The sequence below is a fragment of the Catharus ustulatus genome, chromosome Z, assembly GCF_009819885.2.
Source record: "Catharus ustulatus isolate bCatUst1 chromosome Z, bCatUst1.pri.v2, whole genome shotgun sequence".
Lineage (NCBI taxonomy): Eukaryota > Metazoa > Chordata > Aves > Passeriformes > Turdidae > Catharus > Catharus ustulatus.
Genome location: NC_046262.2, coordinates 46,872,765 through 46,886,749, shown reverse-complemented (window position 1 = coordinate 46,886,749; position 13,985 = coordinate 46,872,765). Strand labels below are relative to the sequence as shown.

The 13,985-nt window shown below is 39.6% G+C and overlaps 1 protein-coding gene across 4 annotated transcripts in view; it reads left to right on the top strand.

The window, feature by feature from the left end:
• MCTP1 (multiple C2 and transmembrane domain containing 1) overlaps positions 1-13,985 on the top strand; it is a 238,027-nt gene that overhangs the window by 22,208 nt on the left and 201,834 nt on the right. The window lies entirely within an intron of this gene.

Genomic DNA, 13,985 nt, shown 5'->3' with positions numbered 1-13,985 from the left:
TCACTGAACCAAAATATTTCTACTGCAGTTCTTCAGGGGGTCCATCCAATGCTTTCCAATACTTTTTGATCCAGAGATAAATAGATTTACTGTTAATAAAATGAATAGGTGACACATTGCAGAAAGGCATAGATAGCAACTTAAAAAAAATTATAAACTAAATTCATGTAAACAAAGGGAAGTTTTTAAGTACAGTCAAAACTGGTTGTATACCAAGCAATGAGAAATGCAAGTCTCATCTCTGTAAGAGGAGAATAGTATTTTGGAAAGCAGAAACTACAAAAGGGGTTTAGAAGTCATAGTTAACAAGCAATTCTGCAAGAGAACCTAATCTAACATTGCAGCAAAATGGTCTACAGTAACCTCCAAATCTGTAAAACTGAATATCCTTACTGTGAGGAGAATTGATTTCACAAGTGAGTAAGAAGTGACTGAGAAGGACATAAGAAAATTGCAAACACTGTCTGCATTTTTAGGAAGATGTTAAAAAATAAAATAATGGCTTGTGATACAATTTGCAGGTGAAGAAAATGCTTATCAGAGAAAACCTGAGATCAATATGTTCAATTTACCTAAACAAAGGTGGAGGATGATTATTATCCTGGAGAACACATAGGGTCTCTCAGTAGGTTTATCCCTGCAAGATTGCTAGTGGTGAGAGAGAAGGAAGGGAGATAGTATCTTGCTTGCTTCTGCAACATTATATAAATCTGTAGGCACATCAATCAGGTGTCTTTGGTTCTTGTTATGGAGAAAGGTGCATCTGACTTTTATTCGGTTGATTAACTCTGAGAGCAGCCTATCAAGGTGCACAGCAGACTTGCTATCTCCTTGCTGTCTGTCAAGAGGATCTGTTTCACCCAAGCAATGTGATAGACAGTGGCAGGTCAATACACTTTAGTGCGCTGGAGAGCAGCCATCATGTGTGATTTCTTAGTCTTGTGAAGTCTCAAGATCTGAAATTGCTGGATCAGTGGAAACTTGCACAGGTCAGTTTTAATCGGGGCTGATGCATGACAGGGAGTATCATGCCATAGGCCATGTTATGCCAGCATTGCAATAGCCAAATCACCATAGGCTCACCTGTCTGAAATCTTGTGTATTTCACAGCTGATTTGGGACTAGGAATTAGTTGATTATCTATTTTATCTGCCTCCTGTCATAAAGGCTCTACTTCTTCATTCCTAAGTGAACTGATTTTGCCTTGGATTTCTTCTTCTGTACAGGAGCAACTGCTACTGACATAGGTTGTTCCTGTGGTTCAGCTGCAGTTTGAGTGGCCACAGCGCATTTTTGTCTGCTTTTCTCCTCCTTCCTCTGAGGGTGCTGTTTAGTATCAAGCCGTATTCAATTAATAGTAGCCAAGGTCCAGGCACGCTGTAGAACTTCCCTCCTCTCTGGAGCTACCACACCATTTTTCTTTCACATATTCCACCACTTTAACAAGGTTCTGTAGTTATTCAGGGGTGAACTTCCAAACCATTGGAGAAGAATAGTGCTTTGAAACATGGCCTGTTTTTCTCCCAAATTCTATGCCACTCATAAGTATCCACCCTTAGGCCAAGTCTCTGAATAATCTTCCTAGAAATGTCTTCTAGGTTCTGTCTCTGATGTAGACAGCTCTGAGAAGACCTGATAGACTTAGGAACAAGAACATACTTTGTTTCACATACAGAGGGACTTAAGAATGCTGGAAAGCTGTTGTGACAGACCTGAAAGAAGAAATTGGAGTGAAAGGCTGGGGAAAATAATCTTACTCTGTTCCCCCTTACTGACTTGACAAGATTATTGGTGATCTCCCAAAGGTAGCACCTGAGGTAAGTGCAGGAGAGCAGGATTGAATTAGTATCTCAAGTGACCCTCATTTGCCCTTGATGTCATCATGACATAAAATGATATCCCACAGTACATCAACAAAGCCATCCTGATCTCCCTCCCATTCTGAAAAATGCCAACACATACTGCACATATGGGAATGTATATAGGCTGGTGTACCACAGCCACATGAACAGACCAAGCAACAATGACAACAGTAGCTCCATATCTAATACAACAAGTGTCTAGATCAAATTAATTTCTGGTCTGCTCTGGAAAGATCTGCTGTTACTGCAGCCCTTTGTGCCCCACATTATGCACCCCATAAGGCTGTTGTGATATAGGAATGGCACTCCCTAATTTAGTGTTCCCACTGAGACTCTCCAAACCATGTTCTACTCACTCAGTCCTCCTCCCCCTACTCACATTAAGGCTACTTCCAGACGGGCTTTAGGAATGAATTAGAGTGAGAGAAATCAACGAGGCTCTTTAGAGCCAAGCCCAGCTGCTGTGTGAGCTGCAGGATGAAAGTGACTCCAGCTGTTGTGCTTGTGCACAACAGGCTTCAGTCCCATCATTGTCCATAGCCCTGGTGTGTCTCTATCTGGCAGCAGTCACCTGAGCTGCAAAGTGGTTCTGCATGCTTTTTGGCTTACAGTGTCCTTACCTTTAAATAATCTGTCTGTTTGAGAAGAGCTGATACATGTGTCAGTAGAATTACTGCTGCTTGCATCCAGGACTGGAGACAGTTTGGAGAGCACTGCTGGTCTTTATGCAGTGTTTCACAGTTGAAAAGAAGGACACATATTTTAGTTTAAATATCAATTTTAGTCAATTCACTGTCCTGAACTTCCAGGACAGTTAATATGCAGAGTCTGTGTTTTAATCAAGATAATGAGTTTAGTATTATGTGAAGCACAAATAAAGAGTTTTAGTTTCACCTTACTATTTTCTCCAGAATATTAGCACTGGTTTTGTAGAGAGGCTTTACTGATCTCCTGTGAATTCAGATACATTATACTTTAGCTATAGTTTATAAATATATCAAAATATTTTATTTTCAAATCTTGTTTTCTTTCATTAAGTGTAAACACCATTGTTGAAAGGGAAATCAAGATGGATGGAATGTTAGTGTTTCTGAATTTCTGTGTATTTATTTAGGGGATATATTTGGAGAATACTTGAAGGTGAACTAACTGAAAGTTTTTCTGAAGGCATACAAAAGCTTATCTTGTAAGGTGATGTTAATTTTGTGGGACTGGCATTTAGAAACAACATTTGAAAGAAATATTGTTCTTTTACTAAATTATGTCTAATACCATAAGGGGGGTGTATCCACTATAATGTATCACTAGTATTCAGTTGTTCCAAACTACCAGTGTCCCTTCATTCTTGCTGGCAGAAGCAGTGATTGCAGGTAGTGTGCACTTAGCCACAGATGTACTGTGCAAATGAGGAGCAAACTATTTCTGGTGGGCTGATGAGGCAATTTTGCATGAGACTGATTAAAGAGCTCTTATAAGAAAGCTAACAGGTCCTAACTGAAAATTCAGAATCACTTCCAAGGGTGAGTTCATTTTAGGGGAGGTCAAGCACTGGGTTAACAAATGGGTTTTAGGTTCAGCCAAGAATCTCCTTTGTGTGTTCACAATTGCAGTACACTTTTCTGCACTGCTTAATTCTTGCACTGTCATTGGCCTAAAGACTTAATAATTACTGAATGAAAGTCTTATTTTAGGTCTAATTCATACTGTGAACTAATGAGATGGGGTTTGCAAAGATAAATGAAAATTTGTTCTGAATATGAAAGTATAGCAGTCTGTGCTTTTTCAAGAGGATAGGGTTTTTTTGATGTCTTTGGTGATTTAAAGTACTTTTTAATGAGTAATTTAACTTTCTACTTTCTGAAATTGGATAAATTCTGTACTACCAAATTTTATTATTCATCTCACCTTCAATTGAAATGAAATTGTTATTCAAAAAGCTCAGCTGGCAGAAAGAAAGAAAGAAGGCAAGTAACTAGACTGCTAAATGAATAAATACAATTTTGTTACTTGAGTTTTGTTCCAGCTTACTTAATAATTTTGTGGACATACCTGTTTTTTAAAAATTACATGTTCCTGGTAGCAGTCTGTGTATGTTATCAAGAGATCATTGTTGAACTGAGGAATTTGCTAAGCAGGAATGGGACATACCTTAAATATAAACATATGAACAGGAATAGAAAACACACACTTCTCTACCTAACATGAAACTTGAGTCCAAAGTACAGAGAAGATCTCAGGGCCATTCAAGAGAGGAAATTTCACTTTGTGAAAAAAGCCTGGCAGAAGTTTATTGGCTTTTATTTTTCTTGCTGTTAATATTTTGAAGTATTTTGGTCTAGAAGCACTGAGCATTTTTATGCTTGAATCCTTTTTCTCCAAAGCAAAATTTGCTTCCACAGGACATCAGCAGCTGCCTTGGTGTCTACAGCAGCTGAGGAAACTGGGCACTGAGCATCACATCACTGTCTCGGGAGCTTGTCTGTCTATCTGATTTGTGCTGCCTGGAAGTTGGAGCAGAGTCCTTTCCAGGTGTCTTTATGTTCTACTCATTGAATTGTTTCCATGAAAAATTATGTTCTGCAGACAATTTTAGTTTTTCCCCCAGACTTCGGCAATCCCCAGTTCTGTGACCAGGAGCTACAAGCAAGTTTTTAATTTCTTTAGGTTGTTTTGTATCCATCTGCATTGTTGGTTAATTTCTTTGTCTCTGTTTTGTTTTGCTGGGCCTTTTTTAAAGGTTTGAATTTTTACTGCATAGCTGCATGATCAGTTGCCTGTCTTTTTTCAGAACCTTCTGCCAACCTTGTCTCGACTTTGAGAGAGGACTATGAAAAGAACATGATGTATTGTTTTTTGCCAGGAAGATGATTGGACAACAAAGCTTTTTAATGTTCCTATCCACTTTTGCAAGAAGCTCAGGAAGAGACAATCTTTTGGTAGTTCCTCTAGAAAGTAATTATCAGTTATTTGGAATTATTTGGTTAATCATCATTTTTATGAAAGAAAGTAGAAGAAAAACAGCAACTTTGTAGGGAAGTAGTTGGCTTATTTTAAGGTCATTATGTGCTACTAGTAAATCATTACTCACTTCTAGGGAAAAGAAGGGCCATCCTAAACCTCCCTTTAAAATAAACAAAAGTGTCAAATCTCTTCTGTCCCTGTTTGTATTTAGGCAGATTCTGCAGCATCTCTGTGGTGAGGAAAAACTGAATATGTCTTTGAGAATTTTGTTTCTACCTAGTGGTATCTATTTTGTGAGTGTTAGTCCACTTGGTGAACCATCTTCCTCTCCAGCCCATACATAGAGACACTATTGCACAGGAAAACATTAATCCCCATACAGATATTCACAGCCTTTTCATCCTGATCAGTCTTTGTCATATAGTTAAAAGTTTTTTTAAAATATCTTCGAGATTCAGAGGAAGGAAAAGTTTGACTAACATATTTAGAAAATGGGAAATGAGAGCTCTGTATAGTAATAACTGTATTGTTGAGCAACAGGTTTTGAAGAAAGTCCCATTTTATCAGTTTCACCTGCTATATAATCCTCTGTTTCTTTTCTCCCTATAGGAGTGGAGTGATTATTTTAAAAGTCATTAGGGCTGTTTGCATAACTGAAGTTTGCTTATTACAGTTTTACATATGCTCGAAACCCCAAGATATGGAAGGTGTTCAAAGTAAGTAGATTATCTGAGAACCCTGCACAGATTTTCTTCAGGAAATAGTATTATCTGTTGCATACTATTCAATATTATAGTTTTTTAAAAATTTATTAATTACTTTCTGGAAAAGTATTCTCTTCAGACATTCATCTGTTGGTTGACAATCACTTTTCTATCTTGTAAGCCTTTGGGAGTAGTGTTGTTGAGGAGGGCATGACTCCTGGTTCCTTCTGGACACATAGCTCAAATAAGTGTGATTTATATAATTAATATCCTCATTTGTACAAAGGGAAGTAATAGAGTACTGTGCTTGTAAGATGACTTCTGACAGCACAGGTTTTATAGCATTTTCTAAGAGCTGTCAAATGTTGCTGTTTAATAATGAGACTGCAGTACCACTGGTGTTTTTGTTGTTTCAGCATTGCTGTCTGAGTTATTTTCTGCGATAATTGGAATGTACAGTAAATTCACGAATGCAAGCCGCACTGAGTATAAGCCGCATCTCTGGGTGTTGGCAAATATTTCGTTCTTTGTCCATAAATAAGCCGCACCTGAATATAAGCCACTATGTCGTTCACAGTGAGGACCCACGTGCAACAAAGTTGCCAAGTACTAACAGAACTGCGGTATGGCAGCGGATTTACTGGCTCAACTAAGGCTGTGCAGACTCGGCCCGCTAGGGGCTGCTGACGGGGCCAGGTGCCCCAGCTTGGTGGTGCCGCTTGGGGCTGGCCGCCACCTCTGGGTTCGCTCGCCCCGGCCCCGCTCCCGCTGTGGTGCCGGCCAGGCACGGAGCACCGCCTGCTCCCACCACGGCAGCGGAGGGCGGGGGCAGAGCCCCCACCTCCTCCCTAAGCCACGGCAATGGTGGCGGGGAGCCCCCGTCAGCTCCCCGAGCTGCGGCAATGGTGGCACAGGCTCCCCCCCTTCTCCTCGAGCCGCGGCAATGGCGGCACGGGGTCCCCCTGTCTCTCCCCCGGGCTGCAGCAGAGGAGGGAGAAGAGAGCTCTCTGCCTCTCTCCCCGCCCGCCGTGCTACCTGCAGGGAGCCAGGGCAACAAGTAACACTTTGTAACAGTCACGAAATGCCGGCTTTTACTGGCAGGTGCTTGGCTCGGCGCCCTGGCTGGCACATCTGGGGTTGTAAATGTCAGAAAATTATTCACATATTTAGCCGCCCCCGAGTATTAGCTGCACTTCCGGGTTTCCACCAAAATTTTTGTCAAATTGCTGCGGCTTGTATTCGTGAAATTACTGTAATATGCTAAGCATCAAATATAATTTGTAATGAAAATGTTGAAAATGAAACATCTGAGGGCACATATTAGAAGTATCAATTTTAATAAGTCAATCAATTTTTATTTTCTGGCTACATTTTTCTATTCTTCTAATGAAATGCTTAGGTATATTTATCAGAAATATTTTGATAGTTGATAACTGTGCATGAAGAATGCCAGTATAGTAATATGGTAAAGAAAACCAGAATGTTATGCAACTGTGCTGCTGATTTGTATAGAATTTAAAAGACTAAATAATATTAATAATTTTAGTCAGGTATTCAAAAATGAGTTATAGTGTCTTTAGGCACAAGGCCTTGTATTTATATTTTTTGCTTGTGGCACCATGCCATACTTCCCAAAGACATACTAATTTGTTTGAAATGAGCTGGTGGTACTATGATTGATATTATTTTTATAAATACTTTCCTTTATCTGTTTTAAAGATGGTAACAGGGAAGCAAATGAGAAAAAGAGGTCAGGAAGAGAGTGATGGACAAGGTTAAAGCAGTTAAATGCTGTAATAAGAATATATTATTTTCTTACCTTGTTGCAGGATTCCCAGAAGGTGCTAAAATTGAAGTGGTTGGACTATGATTTGCACTGGTGACACAAAGGTTTATTGTTCCAGAAAAATTCTATCCATAAAACATGAATATCTTGATTCTTCACTGGATTTCTCTGGCAATAAAATAACATGGTGAAAAAAAGCTACCATTTGTGTATGGAAAAATACTCATCAGAAAGTGAATTTGAAAGGATAAATTTAAACAGGCATTTTATTTTGGCCATTCCTTGTACTTTGAGAGATTTATATAACATCGAAGTCTTCATATGTATCTGATAATTTTGATAGGAATATCTTTTTTTTTCTAGCTTAATGTCTTCAGCTAACTATTCTTGATGGATCTTTTTTGTTTTTAAAGTTAGTGCTATATAATGATTAATGCAATTTTTTCTACTCTTATCTGTAGGAAATTATTAAGTTTTATTTGATATAGATGTAATTTTATGTCATTCTCTTCTTAGTAAAGACAATGGCATGAATTAAAGTAGTTTTTAGTACCAATTTTAAGGGTTATTTCTTTGAAATGGGAGACCTCGCAAATTGAGGAAAGTGTATGCATTTCAGTTGTGCTGCCTTTTATCTGGTAAAGCAGTTACTAGAAAATGCTTTGCCATAAGACTGTTGCAAGTTCATTAAGAGATGTAGAAAACTCCTAAAGGCTTCTGTAGAAATCTATTTTGGATATCTTTCCAGTACTATTGTATCAATCCATGGTAATTGGCTACAGTATGATCCCAAAAGATGTGGGCTGGGCCATCTACTTTATTAAAAGGATGCATATTCTCCAAAGGTAGTTGACTACTGAATGCTGTCCAGCCCAACCACTGATTTCTGTTTTCTCTGGGAAAACATCTAAATTATTGTAACTGATGAAGTCTTTCCTGCATTATTCTCCTGTTCTGTAACATTAAACTCCTAGGTTCTTTAGAAGAATACCTTGGGTTTTTCCCCAGTATTTCTGAGCTCTGCATTCCCCTACATAATTTAGATTATGAATATTAAATTATGGTTGAAATTAATAATTTAACCACTATGTGAATTATGGTTGTAAGTGACAATCTCACAGCTTGTTTCTTGTAGCATAGATATTATCTAGTAGACATTCCAGCATAGACATTATCTAGTCAAACCTGTAGTATTTTTGACAGCGTATTATATGCTTCTCTTCTCTAAATAATGTTTGGTTTTTTTAAAAAAAAAGGTTCAGTTGTCTCCAAAACTGCTACAAAGGACAACTTAACTTCTTAAGTTGTTGTTTGGTTTGTTTTTGTTTCTTGTGTGTTAAGGTTCAGTGCTGCATCTAGTGCTAGAAAGAGTGCTTTAGGTAAAATTAGTTTTTCTGGAGAGGAGTGGAAGGGTGGCACTGTATGCAATAGAATTGTTAGAATGTATGGAGATTATAATTGGCAGTGGAACAGCTGGGAGCTTCTGGAATCAAGGGGCAAACAAATAATAATGATGTCATCATGAGAGTCTAATGTAGACCTCCTGGCCAGGATGATGATACTGGTGAATTATTATTTGAGAAACTAAGGGACACTTCCAAGTCAACTACCCTTGTCCTTAAGGGGGACTGCTACTTGCCAGAAGTTAACTGAGAGTATCACGTAGCTGGTACAACCCAGGCCAGAAGATTCCTAAGGAAGTTGTAATATAACTTCATGGAACAGATCCTTAGGGATCTGACTCAGAAAGTGCTCTCTTTAATCTACTGCTTGATAAAGAGAGTGGATGTCATGAGTGAAATGGAGATTGGCACCTGTCTTGGCCACAGGGACCACAAAGTGATCAAGTTTAAAATCTCCATTGACAGGAGGAAAAGTACCAGCAAAACCTCAACTCTGGATACGAGGAGAGCAGACTTCAGGCTGCTCAGGGAATTAGTAAGATCCTCTGGAAGAATATTTTTGCAGGTGCTGGGGTCCACCGGTGCTGGCCAATTTTTAAATATCTCCTCCAAAGGGCATAGGACCTGCAATTCCAAAATGTTGACAGTCAAGCAGGAAGGGCAGAAAGCCAGTTTAGCTGAACAGGAAATAAGGCAAGAAAGGGACGTACATGCCTAGTGGAAGCAAGGTGAGGTGGCATGGGAAGAATACAGAGATGCTGCTGGCCACTCTAGGGGAGAAAATCTGTGTGGTCAAAGCTCAACTGGAGCTGAAGCCAGCCAGGGGCACAATAAAATGTTTTTTTCAAGAATATTGTCAGTCAGCAGTGTATAAAATAGCCTTGACTTGTTACAGGATTAGGATGGTCATCTCACAAACAGGGACATGGGCAAAGCAGAGATGTTTAATGCAATCTCTGTCTCCATCTTCAACAAAAATCATAGAACAAGAGAGTCTCTGCCTTGACCTGAAAGATCATGTCTATGAGAATGATCCATTCTTGTTCCCTGGAAATGTGTAGGATCTGCTATTCTAGCTGTATCCCTATAAATCTATGGCCTGATGGGATTAATTCAAGAGTCCTTAAAGAATTAGCTGATGGCACTGCAAAACCTCTCTTGATGATTTTTGACTGGTCTTGGAAAGCTGGAGAAGTCCCTGCTGACTGGAAGTTGGTGAATGTTGTCCCGATTTCCAAGAAAGGCAAGGACCCCAGAAACTGCAGGCCTGTCAGTCTCATTTCAGTGCCTGGTAAAGTTATGGGGAAGATTATTCAGGGAGGTACTGAAATACACATCAAGGCAATGCAGTCAGTCAGAGACAGCGGAGCTTCATGAGAGGAAAGTCCTGCTTATCAAACCTGATTCCCTTTTATGACAAAGGAACCCTTTGGATTCCCTTGTCAAGGGAAACCAGTGGATGCACTCTTTGAATTTCAGAAAAGCTGTTAATGGTGTTTCTCCCGTTATCGCCTCTTGACAAAATGTACAGCATACAGCTGGATAAACATGTCATGGGATGGGTGAGCAACTGGCTTAGGCACAAGGGGTGATAGTGAATGACGTGACATCAGCCTGGTGACCTGTCACCAGTGGGGCTCCACAGAACTGCATCCTCGGCCCCATGCTCTTCAACGTCTTCATTAACAGCCTGAACGCAGGAGTGGAAAAGATACTAAGCAAGTTCACAAATGATATTAAACTCTTGACTCCCTCGAAGGCAGGGAGGCCCTGCAGAGAGACCTCAGCAAACCAGGGGATGGGCAATCACCAGCCACATGAAGTTCAACAAGGGAAAGTGGCAGATTCTGCTCTGGGATGGGGTAACCCTAGATGGATGGACAATATGGGGAATGAGATGCTGGAAAGCAGCACCATGAAAAGGGACCTGGGGGTCCTGGTCAGTGGCAAGTTGAACATGAACCAGCAGTGCCCTGGCAGCCAGGAGGGCCAAGCATGTCCTGTGGGGCATCAGGGACAGCATCACAACTGGGCAAGGGAGGAGATTGTCCCACTTGGCTCTGCACTGGGGCAGCATCACCTCGGTTGCTGGGGGCAGTTTTGGGCACTGCAATATAAGAAAGATACAAAGCTATTAGAGAATGTCCAAAGGAAGGCAACAAAGACGGTGAAGAGCCTTGAGGGGAAGCCGTGAGAGGAGCAGTTGAGGTCACTCAGTCTGTTCAGCCTGGAGAAAAAGAGACAGTTACAATTTCCTCCTGTGGGGAAGAGGACATACAGGTACAGATGACCAGTAATGACAGTGACAGGACTTAGAGGAATGGCCTTAACTTATGTCAGGGAAGGTTTAGATTGTATATTAGGAAATGGTTCCTCACCTGGAGGGTGACTGGGCACTGGAATAGGCTCCCCAGGGAAGTCATCACAGAACCAAGCCTGACAGAGTTCTGAAAGTGTTTGGACAGTGCTCTCAGGGGTATGGTGTGGCTTGAGTATGATGCTGCACAGGGTGTAGACTTGGACTCAACGATCTTTGTCATTCCCTTCCAACTCAGCTTATTCTGTGATTCTCTGATTCTCTGATTATGCAATGTTTGCAGCATCAAACCAGGGTGTATGTCTGTCCGTTTATGTTAAACAGCAAAATTATCAAATGTATAAAAGATGCTCACTACAAAAGAAGAGAAGAGATTGAATCCATTGAATCCATATTTTCTTTGTGTAAGATAAAGGAATATTCAACTAAGTTAATGTGGAAACGAAATTTTGGCCCTAAATTGGTCTGGTTGCTAATTGAACGTATTAGACTAGGAACAGGAAAGTTGTATATTACATAAACTGGTCACATGTTTAGTGCTTGATATATTTGGTGCTTAAACAGCTGCAGATGAGTTACTTATACATGAAAATGTATGGAGTCTTTGAGACTTGAATATGAAATCAGCAAGATGGAGCATATTAAAAAAAAATTTAAAATAATGAAGTAATTCAGTATCAAAACCAGCATCTTATTACTGAGTATCCAAATAAAAGGCCTAGTATTTTACTAGAAGTCCTAAGGGGACTGGGCAAGAGTAATAGAGACTCATTTATGTTGGTAAAAATACTCATCATATGAAAACCATAAAGTGAGATGAGGGTACATGTTTTGGAGGGGGTTTCTGGCAGTACTAGAAACTTGACCAATCTTTTGGTTGGTCTTGAGGACCACAAGCCTCCCTGGTGATGTTGCTCAACCTGGGCAGTCTGTGTTACCTTGCCAATAAACATTGTTGATACAACAGATAGCCTGGGTGAATTGTTCTCTGCTTATTTAGATGGGTAACTTCAGAGGGTGGTTTCAAGTGCCCCTCTTCCCCACAGGGCAACTCAGACATCAGGTATGTCACCTTTTGTCTTTTTTATCTGCACAGAAGATCCTGGAGCATTTCTAATGTGGCTGAGGGACAGCACTTTCAGAGGCAGCAGTCCAGTTAGATGGAACCTTTGTCAAACTGCATCAATCTGAAATGCTCATATCTATTATTAGGATCCAGTTTCTCCTAATAATCATTCACATCATTAGCATCACTCACAATGAAATGATCTAGTAATACTGTAATGTCATTGTTCAGTTATGAAATGAACTTAGCAAAATAGTAGAATATTCTTGGTAGAGGAGAATAAAGCAGAAGTAAGTAGAACAAGTGAGATGTATGAGTTAGATGTACTCATCATGAAATATGAAAGTGGAAAGAGCATTGTCATGTAGGCTGTATTGATGGCTACTTGACAAGTCATATGTGGTATTAATCCCTTGTCTAGAATAGAACATCCATGGTATGGACGATACTCTGCCTTTTAAAAGATTAAATGTTAAATGGTGAGAACATAGTGATTTCAGGATGTATCGATCCACAACTGTCCCATGAGCTGGTCCTCTCTTTTGCTGGAACACTTTGCTGCTTGAAGCTAGGGAGGCTTCTGCTTCCTACCAGTTGCACATCTTCTGTCATTTTCCAGAGCATGCTAAGAGACTAAAAATATTCATAAACATAATTATACAAAAGCTATTTTTCTGCTGTGATTATATTAGGATTAGATGTTGTATAATTTAGAGAATATTATCTTTTTTTGCCAAATTCAGGCAGAAATGCTGCAGAGCAGATCTGCAAAGCAGAAATGTATACATTGCTTCATGGATTGAGCTAATATGCCTATGGAGATTAGGCTCCTGTCTCACCTCTTTTATACTCTCAAAATACTGAAAAAATTGCACAGCTGTTTGCATGTTTTTTCCCAAGAAACTATTCTGGAGAAGCTGTCTAAAATGTTATAGTCAAACTATTTGATAAATATTTTTGTTCATCAAGACTGGTTTATTAGAAAATATTCTAGAATAGATTTCCTGTCAGGGAACCCTTCTGCTATTTTAAAAATAAATCTTATTCATATTTAAATTCTTCACATTGGTATTTAGTGTTGCTCCAAAATTTTTTCTAAATTTAGTTTTACTACAAATTACTAAAAATAATCATCATACCTTGTCCATGATTTTTTGGAAAAAGATCAGAATGCAACTTTACTCCCAAGATGGGTAGTTTTGATTATGTGGGTGAAAGACTGGTCCTGAAGTGTGTATTCTTTTGCCTGTATCCTGGTGCTTCACTACTTCAGGTGCTGCACCACTTTTTCTGTCATCTTCCTCATAATTGGCAGTTTGGACACAGGTAAGAGCAAACTGAATGAATATTTTCTTACTGGAGGATATTCATTAAGTACATGGCTGAGCTGAGTACTCCTAATGCAGTACATTATACTGCTCCTGATATAATCTTCCACAATGTTCTAAAACACTCAGTCACTCTTTCAGAGAATGTATTTTACTGCATCACACAGAGCATCTGTGCTCTCTGAATCACAATGTTACACTATTTACTAGATCACTCTTCTTCACCCGTTTTGAGAAATGAGAAGAGCATAGGACTGCAGTATGATAAGCTGTGTATGTAAAGGTAATGCAGGACCTCCTAGTGTGGTCTTACTAAACAAACAGATAGCTGAACTTGATGCCCAAAAATCAGTTCAAGACAAAATAAAATTTTTAAACCTTTTGAAGAAGTGCAGCAGATGAAGGCTGTCTCCTTTCTCTCCTCTCCATTGCCATCTGGGAGGGATTGGAATTTCCTGTCTAGTTGAAGCTGCAAATTTTTCTGCTCTTTATATGTATCTGGAGGTTTTAAGTGAAAAAGAAGTTGAATTCTGGACTGCCAGCTACATTTTCAAATGG